General features: G+C 25.6%; 1 protein-coding gene across 3 annotated transcripts in view; it reads right to left on the bottom strand.

Moving 5' to 3' along the window:
* Positions 1 to 22,613, bottom strand: part of LOC143224737 (vitamin D3 receptor-like) — a 41,139-nt gene that overhangs the window by 1,672 nt on the left and 16,854 nt on the right. Inside the window, exon 1 of one of the 3 annotated variants that reach the window (XM_076453000.1) lies at positions 87 to 659. The exons of 1 other annotated variant lie outside the window; for it this stretch is intronic. The gene's annotated coding sequence lies outside the window, so the exon portion shown is untranslated. Of the gene's footprint in view, positions 1 to 86; positions 660 to 22,613 lie in introns of those variants that run through there. One more of the 3 variants, XM_076453001.1, reaches the window with a different exon arrangement.

The raw sequence follows: 22,613 nt of genomic DNA, 5'->3' as shown, positions 1-22,613 counted from the left end.
TCAATCAAACATGTTATGAAGCAACTGTTAAGCTAATATTTAAATTCTATGATAAATGAAACAAAACAAAAACAACTTATTAGCACCTTTCTTAAAACCAGTCTTCCAGTGACTCAACACTGAATTTAAGAGCTTTCTATACTAGAATTCGAGGTTTAATTGCCATGATTGACACAGCACTAGTGTCTAATTCTGTAGTTTTTGAACATTCGCCATAACAGTATGTCCAGTATATTGGGAGCTTAAACAACTTCGTTGGTTATCTGGAAAGTTAGCAGTATAAACACATTTCTGGAACAGCCGGACGTTTGTTAAACTGTACATGAGGTATCCTATATTGCACATGAAACGTATTCACCGTCCGAAACCTCTCAGTTGTCGAATGTTGATGCCAGTGTAATAAGTTATCTATATTTACTGCTTTAGTAACTTCCAATACACAGAAGAAATAACCACAATAAGCATACCGTATTCATGTAACAGGACATTTGGTCTCTCCTTTTGGAAAACACTTTATAATGTCTTTGAATTTCCAGCCTACTAACGACTTTGTTACTTCTACCTTTACCCTGGGCGGGGACGGTAGGACCTCAGGGTCCCTCGGCTCCCACGACACATTTGACGGGAAATCCCTGTTTCCCCGCTTCAGCGATTCTCAAGTGCAATTTAATAACTACAGAAGATGAGATTTGAAATAGTTTAATAACTACAGAAGATGAGATTTGAAATAGTTTAATAACTACAGAAGATGAGATTTGAAATAGTTTAATAACTACAGAAGATGAGATTTGAAATAGTTTAATAACTACAGAAGATGAGATTTGAAATAGTTTAATAACTACAGGAGATGAGATTTGAAATAGTTTAATAACTACAGAAGATGAGATTTGAAATAGTTTAATAACTACAGAAGATGAGATTTGAAATAGTTTAATAACTACAGGAGATGAGATTTGAAATAGTTTAATAACTACAGAAGATGAGATTTGAAATAGTTTAATAACTACAGAAGATGAGATTTGAAATAGTTTAATAACTACAGAAGATGAGATTTGAAATAGTTTAATAACTACAGAAGATGAGATTTGAAATAGTTTAATAACTACAGAAGATGAGATTTGAAATAGTTTAAAACTAGTTTTGAAAACTTTAATAACTACAGAGATGAGATTTGAAATAGTTTAATAACTACAGGAGATGAGATTTGAAATAGTTTAATAACTACAGAAGATGAGATTTGAAATAGTTTAATAACTACAGGAGATGAGATTTGAAATAGTTTAATAACTACAGGAGATGAGATTTGAAATAGTTTAATAACTACAGGAGATGAGATTTGAAATAGTTTAATAACTACAGGAGATGAGATGAGATTTGAAATAGATTTGAAATAGTTTAATAACTACAGAAGATGAGTTTGAAATAGTTTAATAACTACAGAAGATGAGATTTGAAATAGTTTAATAACTACAGTTTAAATAGTTTAATAACTACAGGAGATGAGATTTGAAATAGTTTAATAACTACAGGAGATGAGATTTGAAATAGTTTAATAACTACAGAAGATGAGATTTGAAATAGTTTAATAACTACAGGAGATGAGATTTGAAATAGTTTAATAACTACAGGAGATGAGATTTGAAATAGTTTAATAACTACAGGAGATGATTTGAAATAGTTTAATAACTACAGAAGATGAGATTTGAAATAGTTTAATAACTACAGGAGATGAGATTTGAAATAGTTTAATAACTACAGGAGATGAGATTTGAAATAGTTTAATAACTACAGGAGATGAGATTTGAAATAGTTTAATAACTACAGGAGATGAGATTTGAAATTTTAATAACTACAGGAGATGAGATTTGAAATAGTTTAATAACTACAGAGATGAATTTGAATAGTTTAATAACTACAGGAATAGTTTAATAACTACAGGAGATGAGATTTGAAATAGTTTAATAACTACAGGAGATGAGATTTGAAATAGTTTAATAACTACAGGAGATGAGATTTGAAATAGTTTAATAACTACAGGAGATGAGATTTGAAATAGTTTAATAACTACAGAGATGAAATAGATTTGAAATAGTTTAATAACTACATAGAGATGAGATTTGAAATAGTTTAATAACTACAGGAGATGAGATTTGAAATAGTTTAATAACTACAGAAGATGAGATTTGAAATAGTTTAATAACTACAGGAGATGAGATTTGAAATAGTTTAATAACTACAGAAGATGAGATTTGAAATAGTTTAATAACTACAGGAGATGAGATTTGAAATAGTTTAATAACTACAGAAGATGAGATTTGAAATAGTTTAATAACTACAGGAGATGAGATTTGAAATAGTTTAATAACTACAGAGATGAGATTTGAAATAGTTTAATAACTACAGGAGATGAGATTTGAAATAGTTTAATAACTACAGGAGATGAGATTTGATTTGAAAATAGTTTAATAACTACAGAAGATGAGATTTGAAATAGTTTAATAACTACAGGAGATGAGATTTGAAATAGTTTAATAACTACAGGAGATGAGATTTGAAATAGTTTAATAACTACAGGAGATGAGATTTGAAATAGTTTAATAACTACAGGAGATGAGATTTGAAATAGTTTAATAACTACAGGAGATGAGATTTGAAATAGTTTAATAACTACAGGAGATGAGATTTGAAATAGTTTAATAACTACAGGAGATGAGATTTGAAATAGTTTAATAACTACAGGAGATGAGATTTGAAATAGTTTAATAACTACAGGAGATGAGATTTGAAATAGTTTAATAACTACAGGAGATGAGATTTGAAATAGTTTAATAACTACAGGAGATGAGATTTGAAATAGTTTAATAACTACAGGAGATGAGATTTGAAATAGTTTAATAACTACAGGAGATGAGATTTGAAATAGTTTAATAACTACAGAAGATGAGATTTGAAATAGTTTAATAACTACAGAAGATGAGATTTGAAATAGTTTAATAACTACAGAAGATGAGATTTGAAATAGTTTAATAACTACAGGAGATGAGATTTGAAATAGATGAGATTTGAAATAGTTTAATAACTACAAGAGATGAGATTTGAAATAGTTTAATAACTACAGAAGATGAGATTTGAAATAGTTTAATAACTACAGGAGATGAGATTTGAAATAGTTTAATAACTACAGAAGATGAGATTTGAAATAGTTTAATAACTACAGGAGATGAGATTTGAAATAGTTTAATAACTACAGGAGATGAGATTTGAAATAGTTTAATAACTACAGGAGATGAGATTTGAAATAGTTTAATAACTACAGAAGATGAGATTTGAAATAGTTTAATAACTACAGAAGATGAGATTTGAAATAGTTTAATAACTACAGAAGATGAGATTTGAAATAGTTTAATAACTACAGGAGATGAGATTTGAAATAGTTTAATAACTACAGAAGATGAGATTTGAAATAGTTTTGAAATAGTTTAATAACTACAGAAGATGAGATTTGAAATAGTTTAATAACTACAGAAGATGAGATTTGAAATAGTTTAATAACTACAGGAGATGAGATTTGAAATAGTTTAATAACTACAGGAGATGAGATTTGAAATAGTTTAATAACTACAGGAGATGAGATTTGAAATAGTTTAATAACTACAGAATGAAATAGTTTAATAACTACAGGAGATGAGATTTGAAATAGTTTAATAACTACAGGAGATGAGATTTGAAATAGTTTAATAACTACAGGAGATGAGATTTGAAATAGTTTAATAACTACAGGAGATGAGATTTGAAATAGTTTAATAACTACAGAAGATGAGATTTGAAATAGTTTAATAACTACAGAAGATGAGATTTGAAATAGTTTAATAACTACAGATGATGAGATTTGAAATAGTTTAATAACTACAGAAGATGAGATTTGAAATAGTTTAATAACTACAGAGATGAGATTTGAAATAGTTTAATAATAGTTTAAATAGTTTAATAACTACAGAAGATGAGATTTGAAATAGTTTAATAACTACAGGAGATGAGATTTGAAATAGTTTAATAACTACAGGAGATGAGATTTGAAATAGTTTAATAACTACAGGAGATGAGATTTGAAATAGTTTAATAACTACAGAAGATGAGATTTGAAATAGTTTAATAACTACAGAAGATGAGATTTGAAATAGTTTAATAACTACAGGAGATGAGATTTGAAATAGTTTAATAACTACAGGAGATGAGATTTGAAATAGTTTAATAACTACAGGAGATGAGATTTGAAATAGTTTAATAACTACAGGAGATGAGATTTGAAATAGTTTAATAACTACAGAAGATGAATAACTACAGAGATTTGAAATAGTTTAATAACTACAGAAGATGAGATTTGAAATAGTTTAATAACTACAGAAGATGAGATTTGAAATAGTTTAATAACTACAGAAGATGAGATTTGAAATAGTTTAATAACTACAGAAGATGAGATTTGAAATAGTTTAATAACTACAGGAGATGAGATTTGAAATAGTTTAATAACTACAGAAGATGAGATTTGAAATAGTTTAATAACTACAGGAGATGAGATTTGAAATAGTTTAATAACTACAGGAGATGAGATTTGAAATAGTTTAATAACTACAGGAGATGAGATTTGAAATAGTTTAATAACTACAGAAGATGAGATTTGAAATAGTTTAATAACTACAGAAGATGAGATTTGAAATAGTTTAATAACTACAGGAGAGAGAAGATGAGATTTGAAATAGTTTAATAACTACAGAGATGAGATTTGAGATGAGATGAGATTGAAATAGTTTAATAACTACAGGAGATGAGATTTGAAATAGTTTAATAACTACAGGAGATGAGATTTGAAATAGTTTAATAACTACAGGAGATGAGATTTTAATAACTACAGGAGAAATAGTTTAATAACTACAGAAGATGAGATTTGAAATAGTTTAATAACTACAGAAGATGAGATTTGAAATAGTTTAATAACTACAGAAATAGATACAGAAATAGTTTAATAACTACAGAGATTTTGAAATAGTTTAATAACTACAGAAGATGAGATTTGAAATAGTTTAATAACTACAGAAGATGAGATTTGAAATAGTTTAATAACTACAGAAGATGAGATTTGAAATAGTTTAATAACTACAGAAGATGAGATTTGAAATAGTTTAATAACTACAGAAGATGAGATTTGAAATAGTTTAATAACTACAGAAGATGAGATTTGAAATAGTTTAATAACTACAGAAGATGAGATTTGAAATAGTTTAATAACTACAGGAGATGAGATTTGAAATAGTTTAATAACTACAGGAGATGAGATTTGAAATAGTTTAATAACTACAGGAGATGAGATTTGAAATAGTTTAATAACTACAGATGATGAGATTTGAAATAGTTTAATAACTACAGGAGATGAGATTTGAAATAGTTTAATAACTACAGGAGATGAGATTTGAAATAGTTTAATAACTACAGAAGATGAGATTTGAAATAGTTTAATAACTACAGGAGATGAGATTTGAAATAGTTTAATAACTACAGGAGATGAGATTTGAAATAGTTTAATAACTACAGAGATGAGATTTGAAATAGTTTAATAACTACAGAAGATGAGATTTGAAATAGTTTAATAACTACAGGAGATGAGATTTGAAATAGTTTAATAACTACAGGAGATGAGATTTGAAATAGTTTAATAACTACAGAAGATGAGATTTGAAATAGTTTAATAACTACAGAAGATGAGATTTGAAATAGTTTAATAACTACATAGAGATGATATTTGAAATAGTTTAATAACTACAGGAGATGAGATTTGAAATAGTTTAATAACTACAGAAGATGAGATTTGAAATAGTTTAATAACTACAGGAGATGAGATTTGAAATAGTTTAATAACTACAGGAGATGAGATTTGAAATAGTTTAATAAATACAGGAGATGAGATTTGAAATAGTTTAATAACTACAGAAGATGAGATTTGAAATAGTTTAATAACTACAGAAGATGAGATTTTTAATAACTACAGAAATAGTTTAATAACTACAGAAGATGAGATTTGAAATAGTTTAATAACTACAGAGATGAGATTTGAAATAGTTTAATAACTACAGAAGATGAGATTTGAAATAGTTTAATAACTACAGAAGATGAGATTTGAAATAGTTTAATAACTACAGAAGATGAGATTTGAAATAGTTTAATAACTACAGAAGATGAGATTTGAAATAGTTTAATAACTACAGAAGATGAGATTTGAAATAGTTTAATAACTACAGGAGATGAGATTTGAAATAGTTTAATAACTACAGGAGATGAGATTTGAAATAGTTTAATAACTACAGGAGATGAGATTTGAAATAGTTTAATAACTACAGAAGATGAGATTTGAAATAGTTTAATAACTACAGGAGATGAGATTTGAAATAGTTTAATAACTACAGGAGATGAGATTTGAAATGAGTTTGAAATAGTTTAATAACTACAGGAGATGAGATTTGAAATAGTTTAATAACTACAGAAGATGAGATTTGAAATAGTTTAATAACTACAGGAGATGAGATTTGAAATAGTTTAATAACTACAGGAGATGAGATTTGAAATAGTTTAATAACTACAGAAGATGAGATTTGAGATTTGAAATAGTTTAATAACTACAGAAGATGAGATTTGAAATAGTTTAATAACTACAGAAGATGAGATTTGAAATAGTTTAATAACTACAGGAGATGAGATTTGAAATAGTTTAATAACTACAGGAGATGAGATTTGAAATAGTTTAATAACTACAGAAGATGAGATTTGAAATAGTTTAATAACTACAGGATAAATGATTTGAACTAGTTTAATAACTACAGGAGATGAAATAGTTTAATAACTACATAGAGATGAGATTTGAAATAGTTTAATAACTACAGGAGATGAGATTTGAAATAGTTTAATAACTACAGAAGATGAGATTTGAAATAGTTTAATAACTACAGAAGATGAGATTTGAAATAGTTTAATAACTACAGAAGATGAGATTTGAAATAGTTTAATAACTACAGAAGATGAGATTTGAAATAGTTTAATAACTACAGAAGATGAGATTTGAAATAGTTTAATAACTACAGAAGATGAGATGAGATTTGAAATAGTTTAATAACTACAGAGATGATTTGAAATAGAGATTTGAAATAGTTTAATAACTACAGGAGATGAGATTTGAAATAGTTTAATAACTACAGGAGATGAGATTTGAAATAGTTTAATAACTACAGGAGATGAGATTTGAAATAGTTTAATAACTACAGGAGATGAGATTTGAAATAGTTTAATAACTACAGGAGATGAGATTTGAAATAGTTTAATAACTACAGGAGATGAGATTTGAAATAGTTTAATAACTACAGGAGATGAGATTTGAAATAGTTTAATAACTACAGGAGATGAGATTTGAAATAGTTTAATAACTACAGGAGATGAGATTTGAAATAGTTTAATAACTACAGAAGATGAGATTTGAAATAGTTTAATAACTACAGAAGATGAGATTTGAAATAGTTTAATAACTACAGAAGATGAGATTTGAAATAGTTTAATAACTACATAGAGATGAGATTTGAAATAGTTTAATAACTACAGGAGATGAGATTTGAAATAGTTTAATAACTACAGGAGATGAGATTTGAAATAGTTTAATAACTACAGGAGATGAGATTTGAAATAGTTTAATAACTACAGGAGATGAGATTTGAAATAGTTTAATAACTACAGGAGATGAGATTTGAAATAGTTTAATAACTACAGGAGATGAGATTTGAAATAGTTTAATAACTACAGAAATTTGAGTTTAATTTGAATTTGAAATAGTTTAATAACTACAGGAGATGAGATTTGAAATAGTTTAATAACTACAGAAGATGAGATTTTTGAAATAGTTTAATAACTACAGAAGATGAGATTTGAAATAGTTTAATAACTACAGAAGATGAGATGAGATTTGAAATAGTTTAATAACTACAGAAGATGAGATTTGAAATAGTTTAATAACTACAGAATGAGATTTGAAATAGTGAAGATGAGATTTGAAATAGTTTAATAACTACAGAAGATGAGATTTGAAATAGTTTAATAACTACAGAAGATGATGAGATTTGAAATAGTTTAATAACTACAGGAGATGAGATTTGAAATAGTTTAATAACTACAGGAGATGAGATTTGAAATAGTTTAATAACTACAGGAGATGAGATTTGAAATAGTTTAATAACTACAGAAGATGAGATTTGAAATAGAATAACTACAGAAGATGAGAAAGATTTGAAATAGTTTAATAACTACAGAGATGAGATGAGATTTGAAATAGTTTAATAACTACAGAAGATGAGATTTGAAATAGTTTAATAACTACAGAAGATGAGATTTGAAATAGTTTAATAACTACAGGAGATGAGATTTGAAATAGTTTAATAACTACAGGAGATGAGATTTGAAATAGTTTAATAACTACAGGAGATGAGATTTGAAATAGTTTAATAACTACAGAAGATGAGACAAGTTTAATAACAGGAGATGAAATAGTTTAATAACTACAGGAGATGAGATTTGAAATAGTTTAATAACTACAGAAGAGATTTAATAACTACAGAGATTTGAAATAGTTTAATAACTACAGGAGATGAGATTTGAAATAGTTTAATAACTACAGGAGATGAGATTTGAAATAGTTTAATAACTACAGAAGAGATGATTTGAAATAGTTTAATAACTACAGAAGATGAGATTTGAAATAGTTTAATAACTACAGAGATGAGATTTGATAGAATAACTACAGAATTTTGAAATAGTTTAATAACTACAGAAGATGAGATTTGAAATAGTTTAATAACTACAGGAGATGAGATTTGAAATAGTTTAATAACTACAGGAGATGAGATTTGAAATAGTTTAATAACAGGAGATAGATTTGAAATAGTTTAATAACTACAGGAGATGAGATTTGAAATAGTTTAATAACTACAGATGATGAGATTTGAAATAGTTTAATAACTACAGGAGATGAGATTTGAAATAGTTTAATAACTACAGAAGATGAGATTTGAAATAGTTTAATAACTACAGAAGATGAGATTTGAAATAGTTTAATAACTACAGAAGATGAGATTTGAAATAGTTTAATAACTACAGAAATGAGATTTGAAATAGTTTAATAACTACAGAAGATGAGATTTGAAATAGTTTAATAACTACAGAAGATGAGATTTGAAATAGTTTAATAACTACAGGAGATGAGATTTGAAATAGTTTAATAACTACAGAAGATGAGATTTGAAATAGTTTAATAACTACATAGAGATGATATTTGAAATAGTTTAATAACTACAGGAGATGAGATTTGAAATAGTTTAATAACTACAGAGATGATATTTGAAATAGTTTAATAACTACAGAAGATGAGATTTGAAATAGTTTAATAACTACAGAAGATGAGATTTGAAATAGTTTAATAACTACAGAAGATGAGATTTGAAATAGTTTAATAACTACAGGAGATGAGATTTGAAATAGTTTAATAACTACAGGAGATGAGATTTGAAATAGTTTAATAACTACAGGAGATGAGATTTGAAATAGTTTAATAACTACAGGAGATGAGATTTGAAATAGTTTAATAACTACAGAAGAGATGAAATAGTTTATTTGAAATAGTTTAATAACTACAGAAGATGAGATTTGAAATAGTTTAATAACTACAGGAGATGAGATTTGAAATAGTTTAATAACTACAGGAGATGAGATTTGAAATAGTTTAATAACTACAGAAGATGAGATTTGAAATAGTTTAATAACTACAGAAGATGAGATTTGAAATAGTTTAATTACAGAAGATGAAAAATAGTTTAATAACTACAGGAGATGAGATTTGAAATAGTTTAATAACTACAGGAGATGAGATTTGAAATAGTTTAATAACTACAGGAGATGAGATTTGAAATAGTTTAATAACTACAGAGATGAGATTTGAAATAGTTTAATAACTACAGAGATGATGAGATTTGAAATAGTTTAATAACTACAGGAGATGAGATTTGAAATAGTTTAATAACTACAGGAGATGAGATTTGAAATAGTTTAATAACTACAGGAGATGAGATTTGAAATAGTTTAATAACTACAGAAGATGAGATTTGAAATAGTTTAATAACTACAGAAGATGAGATTTGAAATAGTTTAATAACTACAGAAGATGAGATTTGAAATAGTTTAATAACTACAGAGATGAGATTTGAAATAGTTTAATAACTACAGAGATGAGATTTGAAATAGTTTAATAACTACAGGAGATGAGATTTGAAATAGTTTAATAACTACAGGAGATGAGATTTGAAATAGTTTAATAACTACAGGAGATGAGATTTGAAATAGTTTAATAACTACAGGAGATGAGATTTGAAATAGTTTAATAACTACAGAAGATGAGATTTGAAATAGTTTAATAACTACAGAAGATGAGATTTGAAATAGTTTAATAACTACAGAAGATGAGATTTGAAATAGTTTAATAACTACAGAAGATGAGATTTGAAATAGTTTAATAACTACAGAAGATGAGATTTGAAATAGTTTAATAACTACAGAAGATGAGATTTGAAATAGTTTAATAACTACAGAAGATGAGATTTGAAATAGTTTAATAACTACAGAAGATGAGATTTGAAATAGTTTAATAACTACAGGAGATGAGATTTGAAATAGTTTAATAACTACAGAAGATGAGATTTGAAATAGTTTAATAACTACAGGAGATGAGATTTGAAATAGTTTAATAACTACAGGAGATGAGATTTGAAATAGTTTAATAACTACAGGAGATGAGATTTGAAATAGTTTAATAACTACAGATGATGAGATTTGAAATAGTTTAATAACTACAGGAGATGAGATTTGAAATAGTTTAATAACTACAGATGAGAGATGAGATTTGAAATAGTTTAATAACTACAGGAGATGAGATTTTGAAATAGTTTAATAACTACAGATGAGATGAGATTTTTGAAATAGTTTAATAACTACAGAAGATGAGATTTGAAATAGTTTAATAACTACAGATGAGATGAGATTTGAAATAGTTTAATAACTACAGAAGATGAGATTTGAAATAGTTTAATAACTACAGAGATGATTTGAAATAGTTTAATAACTACAGAAGATGAGATTTGAAATAGTTTAATAACTACAGAAGATGAGATTTGAAATAGTTTAATAACTACAGAAGATGAGATTTGAAATAGTTTAATAACTACAGAAGATGAGATTTGAAATAGTTTAATAACTACAGAAGATGAGATTTGAAATAGTTTAATAACTACAGGAGATGAGATTTGAAATAGTTTAATAACTACAGTGAGATTTGAAATAGTTTAATAACTACAGGAGATGAGATTTGAAATAGTTTAATAACTACAGGAGATGAGATTTGAAATAGTTTAATAACTACAGATGAGATTTGAAATTTTAAATAGTTTAATAAATAACTACAGAGATGAGATTTGAAATAGTTTAATAACTACAGAAGATGAGATTTGAAATAGTTTAATAACTACAGAAGATGAGATTTGAAATAGTTTAATAACTACAGAGATGAGATTTGAAATAGTTTAATAACTACAGGATATAAGATTTGAACTAGTTTAATAACTACAGATGATGAGATTTGAAATAGTTTAATAACTACAGGTGGTGATATTTGAAATAGTTTAATAACTACAGAAGATGATATTTGAAATAGTTTAATAACTACAGGAGATGAGATTTGAAATAGTTTAATAACTACAGGAGATGAGATTTGAAATAGTTTAATAACTACAGAGATGAGATTTGAAATAGTTTAATAACTACAGGAGATGAGATTTGAAATAGTTTAATAACTACAGGATGATTTGAAATAGTTTATTTGAAATAGTTTAATAACTACAGGAGATGAGATTTGAAATAGTTTAATAACTACAGGAGATGAGATTTGAAATAGTTTAATAACTACAGGAGATGATGAGATTTGAAATAGTTTAATAACTACAGTTTGAAATAGTTTAATAACTACAGGAGATGAGATTTGAAATAGTTTAATAACTACAGGAGATGAGATTTGAAATAGTTTAATAACTACAGGAGATGAGATTTGAAATAGTTTAATAACTACAGAAGATGAGATGAGATGAAAATAGTTTAATAACTACAGGAGATGAGATTTGAAATAGTTTAATAACTACAGGAGATGAGATTTGAAATAGTTTAATAACTACAGAAGATGAGATTTGAAATAGTTTAATAACTACAGAAGATGAGATTTGAAATAGTTTAATAACTACAGAGATGAGATTTGAAATAGTTTAATAACTACAGAAGATGAGATTTGAAATAGTTTAATAACTACAGAAGATGAGATTTGAAATAGTTTAATAACTACAGAAGATGAGATTTGAAATAGTTTAATAACTACAGAAGATGAGATTTGAAATAGTTTAATAACTACAGAAGATGAGATTTGAAATAGTTTAATAACTACAGAAGATGAGATTTGAAATAGTTTAATAACTACAGAGATGAGATTTGAAATAGTTTAATAACTACAGAAGATGAGATTTGAAATAGTTTAATAACTACAGAAGATGAGATTTGAAATAGTTTAATAACTACAGGAGATGAGATTTGAAATAGTTTAATAACTACAGGAGATGAGATTTGAAATAGTTTAATAACTACAGAAGATGAGATTTGAAATAGTTTAATAACTACAGGAGATGAGATTTGAAATAGTTTAATAACTACAGAAGATGAGATTTGAAATAGTTTAATAACTACAGGAGATGAGATTTGAAATAGTTTAATAACTACAGAAGATGAGATTTGAAATAGTTTAATAACTACAGAAGATGAGATTTGAAATAGTTTAATAACTACAGGAGATGAAATAGTTTAATAACTACAGAAATAGTTTAATAACTACAGGAGATGAGATTTGAAATAGTTTAATAACTACAGAAATGAGATTTGAAATAGTTTAATAACTACAGGAGATGAGATTTGAAATAGTTTAATAACTACAGGAGATGAATAACTACAGGAGATGAGATTTGAAATAGTTTAATAACTACAGGAGATGAGATTTGAAATAGTTTAATAACTACAGAAGATGAGATTTGAAATAGTTTAATAACTACAGAAGATGAGATTTGAAATAGTTTAATAACTACAGAAGATGAGATTTGAAATAGTTTAATAACTACAGGAGATGAGATTTGAAATAGTTTAATAACTACAGAGATGAGATTTGAAATAGTTTAATAACTACAGAAGATGAGATTTGAAATAGTTTAATAACTACAGAGAGATGAGTTTAATAACTACAGAAAATAGTTTAATAACTACAGAAGATGAGATTTTGAAATAGTTTAATAACTACAGAAGATGAGATTTGAAATAGTTTAATAACTACAGGAGATGAAATAGTTTAATAACTACAGGAGATGATTTGAAATAGTTTAAAATAGTTTAATAAATAACTACAGAGATGAGATTTTAATAACTACAGGAGATGATAGTTTGAAATAGTTTAATAACTACAGGAGATGAGATTTGAAATAGTTTAATAACTACAGAAGATGAGATTTGAAATAGTTTAATAACTACAGAAGATGAGATTTGAAATAGTTTAATAACTACAGAAGATGAGATTTTGAAATAGTTTAATAACTACAGGAGATGAGATTTGAAATAGTTTAATAACTACAGGAGATGAGATTTGAAATAGTTTAATAACTACAGAAGATGAGATTTGAAATAGTTTAATAACTACAGAAGATGAGATTTGAAATAGTTTAATAACTACAGGAGATGAGATTTGAAATAGTTTAATAACTACAGAAGATGAGATTTGAAATAGTTTAATAACTACAGAAGATGAGATTTGAAATAGTTTAATAACTACAGAAGATGAGATTTTGAAATAGTTTAATAACTACAGGAGATGAGATTTGAAATAGTTTAATAACTACAGACAGAGATGAGATTTGAAATAGTTTAATAACTACAGGAGATGAGATTTGAAATAGTTTAATAACTACAGAAGATGAGATTTGAAATAGTTTAATAACTACAGGAGATGAGATTTGAAATAGTTTAATAACTACAGGAGATGAGATTTGAAATAGTTTAATAACTACAGAGATGAGATTTGAAATAGTTTAATAACTACAGGAGATGAGATTTGAAATAGTTTAATAACTACAGGATATAAGATTTGAACTAGTTTAATAACTACAGATGATGAGATTTGAAATAGTTTAATAACTACATGTGGTTATATTTGAAATAGTTTAATAACTACAGAAGATGAGATTTGAAATAGTTTAATAACTACAGAGATGAGATTTGAAATAGTTTAATAACTACAGAAATAGATTTGAAATAGTTTAATAACTACAGAAGATGAGATTTGAAATAGTTTAATAACTACAGAAGATGAGATTTGAAATAGATTTGAAATAGTTTAATAACTACAGGAGATGAAAATAGTTTAATAACTACAGAAGATGAGATTTGAAATAGTTTAATAACTACAGAGATGAGATTTGAAATAGTTTAATAACTACAGAAGATGAGATTTGAAATAGTTTAATAACTACAGAAGATGAGATTTGAAATAGTTTAATAACTACAGAAGATGAGATTTGAAATAGTTTAATAACTACAGAAGATGAGATTTGAAATAGTTTAATAACTACAGAAGATGAGATTTGAAATAGTTTAATAACTACAGGAGATGAGATTTGAAATAGTTTAATTTGAAAAATAGTTTAATAACTACAGAAGATGAGATTTGAAATAGTTTAATAACTACAGAAGATGAGATTTGAAATAGTTTAATAACTACAGAAGATGAGATTTGAAATAGTTTAATAACTACAGATGAGATTTGAAAAATAGTTTAATAACTACAGAAGATGAGATTTGAAAAATAGTTTAATAACTACAGAAGATGAGATTTGAAATAGTTTAATAACTACAGAAGATGAGATTTGAAATAGTTTAATAACTACAGTGAGATTTGAAATAGTTTAATAACTACAGGAGATGAGATGAGATTTGAAATAGTTTAATAACTACAGGAGATGAGATTTGAAATAGTTTAATAACTACAGGAGATGAGATTTGAAATAGTTTAATAACTACAGGAGATGAGATTTGAAATAGTTTAATAACTACAGGAAATAGTTTAATAACTACAGGAGATGAGATTTGAAATAGTTTAATAACTACAGAAGATGAGATTTGAAATAGTTTAATAACTACAGAAGATGAGATTTGAAATAGTTTAATAACTACAGAAGATGAGATTTGAAATAGTTTAATAACTACAGAGATGAGATTTGAAATAGTTTAATAACTACAGGAGATGAGATTTGAAATAGTTTAATAACTACAGGAGATGAGATTTGAAATAGTTTAATAACTACAGGAGATGAGATTTGAAATAGTTTAATAACTACAGGAGATGAGATTTGAAATAGTTTAATTACAGGAGATGAAAAATAGTTTAATAACTACAGAAGATGAGATTTGAAATAGTTTAATAACTACAGAGAGATGAGATTTGAAATAGTTTAATAACTACAGAAGATGAGATTTGAAATAGTTTAATTTGAAATAGTTTAATAACTACAGAGATGATGAGATTTGAAATAGTTTAATAACTACAGAAGATGAGATTTGAAATAGTTTAATAACTACAGAGATGAGATTTTGAAATAGTTTAATAACTACAGAGATGATGATATTTGAAATAGTTTAATAACTACAGGATATAAGATTTGAAATAGTTTAATAACTACAGATGATGAGATTTGAAATAGTTTAATAACTACAGGAGATGAGATTTGAAATAGTTTAATAACTACAGGAGATGAGATTTGAAATAGTTTAATAACTACAGAAGATGAGATTTGAAATAGTTTAATAACTACAGAAGATGAGATTTGAAATAGTTTAATAACTACAGAAGATGAGATTTGAAATAGTTTAATAACTACAGAGATGAGATTTGAAATAGTTTAATAACTACAGAAGATGAGATTTGAAATAGTTTAATAACTACAGAAGATGAGATTTGAAATAGTTTAATAACTACAGGAGATGAGATTTGAAATAGTTTAATAACTACAGAAGATGAGATTTGAAATAGTTTAATAACTACAGAAGATGAGATTTGAAATAGTTTAATAACTACAGAAGATGAGATTTGAAATAGTTTAATAACTACAGGAGATGAGATTTGAAATAGTTTAATAACTACAGGAGATGAGATTTGAAATAGTTTAATAACTACAGGAGATGAGATTTGAAATAGTTTAATAACTACAGGAGATGAGATTTGAAATAGTTTAATAACTACAGGAGATGAGATTTGAAATAGTTTAATAACTACAGAAGATGAGATTTGAAATAGTTTAATAACTACAGAAGATGAGATTTGAAATAGTTTAATAACTACAGAAGATGAGATTTGAAATAGTTTAATAACTACAGAGATGATTTGAAATAGTTTAATAACTACAGAAGATTTTGAAATAGTTTAATAACTACAGAAGATGAGATTTGAAATAGTTTAATAACTACAGAAGATGAGATTTGAAATAGTTTAATAACTACAGGAGATGAGATTTGAAATAGTTTAATAACTACAGGAGATGAGATTTGAAATAGTTTAATAACTACAGAAGATGAGATTTGAAATAGTTTAATAACTACAGAAGATGAGATTTGAAATAGTTTAATAACTACAGAAGATGAGATTTGAAATAGTTTAATAACTACAGAGATGAGATTTGAAATAGTTTAATAACTACAGAGATGATGTTTAATAACTACAGAGAGATTTGAAATAGTTTAAATAGTTTAATAACTACAGAAGATGAGATTTGAAATAGTTTAATAACTACAGAAGATGAGATTTGAAATAGTTTAATAACTACAGAAGATGAGATGAAATAGTTTAATAACTACAGGAGATGAGATTTGAAATAGTTTAATAACTACAGGAGATGAGATTTGAAATAGTTTAATAACTACAGAAGATGAGATTTGAAATAGTTTAATAACTACAGGAGATGAGATTTGAAATAGTTTAATAACTACAGAAGATGAGATTTGAAATAGTTTAATAACTACAGGAGATGAGATTTGAAATAGAGATGAGATTTGAAATAGTTTAATAACTACAGGAGATGAGATTTGAAGAATAGTTTAATAACTACAGGAGATGAGATTTGAAATAGTTTAATAACTACAGAAGAGATGAGATTTGAAATAGTTTAATAACTACAGAGATGAGATTTGAAATAGTTTAATTTGAAATAGTTTAATAACTACAGAAGATGAGATTTGAAATAGTTTAATAACTACAGAGATGATGAGATTTGAAATAGTTTAATAACTACAGAAGATGAGATTTGAAATAGTTTAATAACTACAGAAGATGATGAGATTTGAAATAGTTTAATAACTACAGAAGATGAGATAACTTTTGAAATAGTTTAATAACTACAGAAGATGAGATTTGAAATAGTTTAATAACTACAGAAGATGAGATTTGAAATAGTTTAATAACTACAGAAGATGAGATTTGAAATAGTTTAATAACTACAGAAGATGAGATTTGAAATAGTTTAATAACTACAGGAGATGAGATTTGAAATAGTTTAATAACTACAGAAGATGAGATTTGAAATAGTTTAATAACTACAGAAGATGAGATTTGAAATAGTTTAATAACTACAGTGAGATTTGAAATAGTTTAATAACTACAGAGATGATGAGATTTGAAATAGTTTAATAACTACAGAAGATGAGATTTGAAATAGTTTAATAACTACAGGAGATGAGATTTGAAATAGTTTAATAACTACAGAAATGAGATTTGAAGAAGATGAGATTTGAAATAGTTTAATAACTACAGAAGATGAAATATTTGAAATAGTTTAATAACTACAGGAGATGAGATTTGAAATAGTTTAATAACTACAGGATGATGAAATAGATTTGAAATAGTTTAATAACTACAGGAGATGAGATTTGAAATAGTTTAATAACTACAGAAGATGAGATTTGAAATAGTTTAATAACTACAGAAGATGAGATTTGAAATAGTTTAATAACTACAGAAGATGAGATTTGAAATAGTTTAATAACTACAGAAGATGAGATTTGAAATAGTTTAATAACTTGAATTTTTAATAACTACAGAAATAGTTTAATAACTACAGGAGATGAGATTTGAAATAGTTTAATAACTACAGAAGATGAGATTTGAAATAGTTTAATAACTACAGAAGATGAGATTTGAAATAGTTTAATAACTACAGGAGATGAGATTTGAAATAGTTTAATAACTACAGGAGATGAGATTTGAAATAGAATAACTTGAGATTTGAAATAGTTTAATAACTACAGAAGATGAGATTTGAAATAGTTTAATAACTACAGAAGATGAGATTTGAAATAGTTTAATAACTACAGAAGATGAGATTTGAAATAGTTTAATAACTACAGAAGATGAGATTTGAAATAGTTTAATTTGAAATAGTTTAATAACTACAGAAGATGAGATTTGAAATAGTTTAATAACTACAGAAGATGAGATTTTTGAAATAGTTTAATAACTACAGAAGAGATTTGAAATAGTTTATTTGAAATAGTTTAATAACTACAGAAGATGATTTGAAATAGTTTAATAACTACAGGAGATGAGATTTGAAATAGTTTAATAACTACAGGAGATGAGATTTGAAATAGTTTAATAACTACAGGAGATGAGATTTGAAATAGTTTAATAACTACAGGAGATGAGATTTGAAATAGTTTAATAACTACAGAAGATGAGATTTGAAATAGTTTAATAACTACAGAAGATGAGATTTGAAATAGTTTAATAACTACAGAAGATGAGATTTGAAATAGTTTAATAACTACAGAAGATGAGATTTGAAATAGTTTAATAACTACAGAATGAGATTTGAAATAGTTTAATAACTTGAAATAGTTTAATAACTACAGAAGATGAGATTTGAAATAGTTTAATAACTACAGAAGATGAGATTTGAAATAGTTTAATAACTACAGAAGATGAGATTTGAAATAGTTTAATAACTACAGAAGATGAGATTTGAAATAGTTTAATAACTACAGGAGATGAGATTTGAAATAGTTTAATAACTACAGAAGATGAGATTTGAAATAGTTTAATAACTACAGAAGATGAGATGAGATTTGAAATAGTTTAATAACTACAGAAGATGAGATTTGAAATAGTTTAATAACTACAGAAGATGAGATTTGAAATAGTTTAATAACTACAGAAGATGAGATTTGAAATAGTTTAATAACTACAGAAGATGATCTACAGGAGATGAGATTTGAAATAGTTTAATAACTACAGGAGATGAGATTTGAAATAGTTTAATAACTACAGGAGATGAGATTTGAAATAGTTTAATAACTACAGAAGATTTGAAATAGTTTAATAACTACAGAGAGATTTGAAATAGTTTAATAACTACAGAAGATGATTTGAAATAGTTTAATTTGAAAAATAGTTTAATAACTACAGAAGATGAGATTTGAAATAGTTTAATAACTACAGGAGATGAGATTTGAAATAGTTTAATAACTACAGGAGATGAGATTTGAAATAGTTTAATAACTACAGGAGATGAGATTTGAAATAGTTTAATAACTACAGGAGATGAGATTTGAAATAGTTTAATAACTACAGAAGATGAGATTTGAAATAGTTTAATAACTACAGAAGATGAGATTTGAAATAGTTTAATAACTACAGAAGATGAGATTTGAAATAGTTTAATAACTACAGAAGATGAGATTTGAAATAGTTTAATAACTACAGATGAGATGAGATTTGAAATAGTTTAATAACTACAGAAGAGATGAGATTTGAAATAGTTTAATAACTACAGAAGATGAGATTTGAAATAGTTTAATAACTACAGAAGATGAGATTTGAAATAGTTTAATAACTACAGATGAGAAATAGTTTAATAACTACAGATGAGATTTGAAATAGTTTAATAACTACAGAAGATGAGATTTGAAATAGTTTAATAACTACAGATTTGAAATAGTTTAATAACTACAGAAGATGAGATTTGAAATAGTTTAATAACTACAGAAGATGAGATTTGAAATAGTTTAATAACTACAGAAGATGAGATTTGAAATAGTTTAATAACTACAGAAGAGAAATAGAATAACTACAGAAGATGATAGTTTAATAACTTGAGATTTGAAATAGTTTAATAACTACAGGAGATGAGATTTGAAATAGTTTAATAACTACAGAAGATGAGATTTGAAATAGTTTAATAACTACAGAAGATGAGATTTGAAATAGTTTAATAACTACAGAAGATGAGATTTGAAATAGTTTAATAACTACAGAAGATGAGATTTGAAATAGTTTAATAACTACAGAAATAGTTTAATAACTACAGAAGATGAGATTTGAAATAGTTTAATAACTACAGAAGATGAGATTTGAAATAGTTTAATAACTACATAGAGATGAGATTTGAAATAGTTTAATAACTACAGAAGATGAGATTTGAAATAGTTTAATAACTACAGAAGATGAGATTTGAAATAGTTTAATAACTACAGAAGATGAGATTTGAAATAGTTTAATAACTACAGAAGATGAGATTTGAAATAGTTTAATAACTTGAATTTGAAATAGTTTAATAACTACAGAAGATGAGATTTGAGATTTGAAATAGTTTAATAACTAACTGAGATTTGAAATAGTTTAATAACTACAGGAGATGAGATTTGAAATAGTTTAATAACTACAGGAGATGAGATTTGAAATAGTTTAATAACTACAGAAGATGAGATTTGAAATAGTTTAATAACTACAGAATGAGATTTGAAATAGTTTAATAACTACAGGAGATGAGATTTGAAATAGTTTAATAACTACAGGAGATGAGATTTGAAATAGTTTAATAACTACATAGAGATGAGATTTGAAATAGTTTAATAACTACAGAAGATGAGATTTGAAATAGTTTAATAACTACAGAAGATGAGATTTGAAATAGTTTAATAACTACAGAAGATGAGATTTGAAATAGTTTAATAACTACAGAAGATGAGATTTGAAATAGTTTAATAACTACAGGAGATGAGATTTGAAATAGTTTAATAACTACAGAAAATAGTTTAATAACTACAGAGATGAGATTTGAAATAGTTTAATAACTACAGGAGATGAGATTTGAAATAGTTTAATAACTACAGAAGATGAGATTTGAAATAGTTTAATAACTACAGGAGATGAGATTTGAAATAGTTTAATAACTACAGGAGATGAGATTTGAAATAGTTTAATAACTACAGGAGATGATATTTGAAATAGTTTAATAACTACAGATGATGAGATTTGAAATAGTTTAATAACTACAGAAGATGATATTTGAAATAGTTTAATAACTACAGAAGATGAGATTTGAAATAGTTTAATAACTACAGAGATGAGATTTGAAATAGTTTAATAACTACAGAAGATGAGATTTGAAATAGTTTAATAATAACTACAGAAGATGAGATTTGAAATAGTTTAATAACTACAGAAGATGAGATTTGAAATAGTTTAATAACTACAGAAGATGAGATTTGAAATAGTTTAATAACTACAGAAGAGATGAGATTTGAAATAGTTTAATAACTACAGAAGATGAGATTTGAAATAGTTTAATAACTACAGAGAAGATGAGATTTGAAATAGTTTAATAACTACAGGAGATGAGATTTGAAATAGTTTAATAACTACAGAAGATGAGATTTGAAATAGTTTAATAACTACAGAAGATGAGATTTGAAATAGTTTAATAACTACAGAAGATGAGATTTGAAATAGTTTAATAACTACAGAGATGAGATGAGATTTGAAAATAGTTTAATAACTACAGAGAGATTTTGATAGTTTAATAACTACAGGAGATGAGATTTGAAATAGTTTAATAACTACAGGAGATGAGATTTGAAATAGTTTAATTACAGAAGATGAAATAGTTTAATAACTACAGGAGATGAGATTTGAAATAGTTTAATAACTACAGGAGATGAGATTTGAAATAGTTTAATAACTACAGGAGATGAGATTTGAAATAGTTTAATAACTACAGAAGATGATATTTGAAATAGTTTAATAACTACAGAAGATGAGATTTGAAATAGTTTAATAACTACAGAAGATGAGATTTGAAATAGTTTAATAACTACAGAAGATGACATTTGAAATAGTTTAATAACTACAGGAGATGAGATTTGAAATAGTTTAATAACTACAGAAGATGAGATTTGAAATAGTTTAATAACTACAGAAGATGAGATTTGAAATAGTTTAATAACTACAGAAGATGAGATTTGAAATAGTTTAATAACTACAGAAATAGTTTGAAATAACTAACACAGAAGATGAGATTTGAAATAGTTTAATAACTACAGAAGATTATATTTGAAATAGTTAAATAACTACATAG

This window comes from Tachypleus tridentatus, chromosome 9 (genome assembly GCF_004210375.1).
Source record: "Tachypleus tridentatus isolate NWPU-2018 chromosome 9, ASM421037v1, whole genome shotgun sequence".
Lineage (NCBI taxonomy): Eukaryota > Metazoa > Arthropoda > Merostomata > Xiphosura > Limulidae > Tachypleus > Tachypleus tridentatus.
Note: the sequence above shows the minus strand (reverse complement) of the source record. Positions and strands in the feature narration are given on the sequence as shown.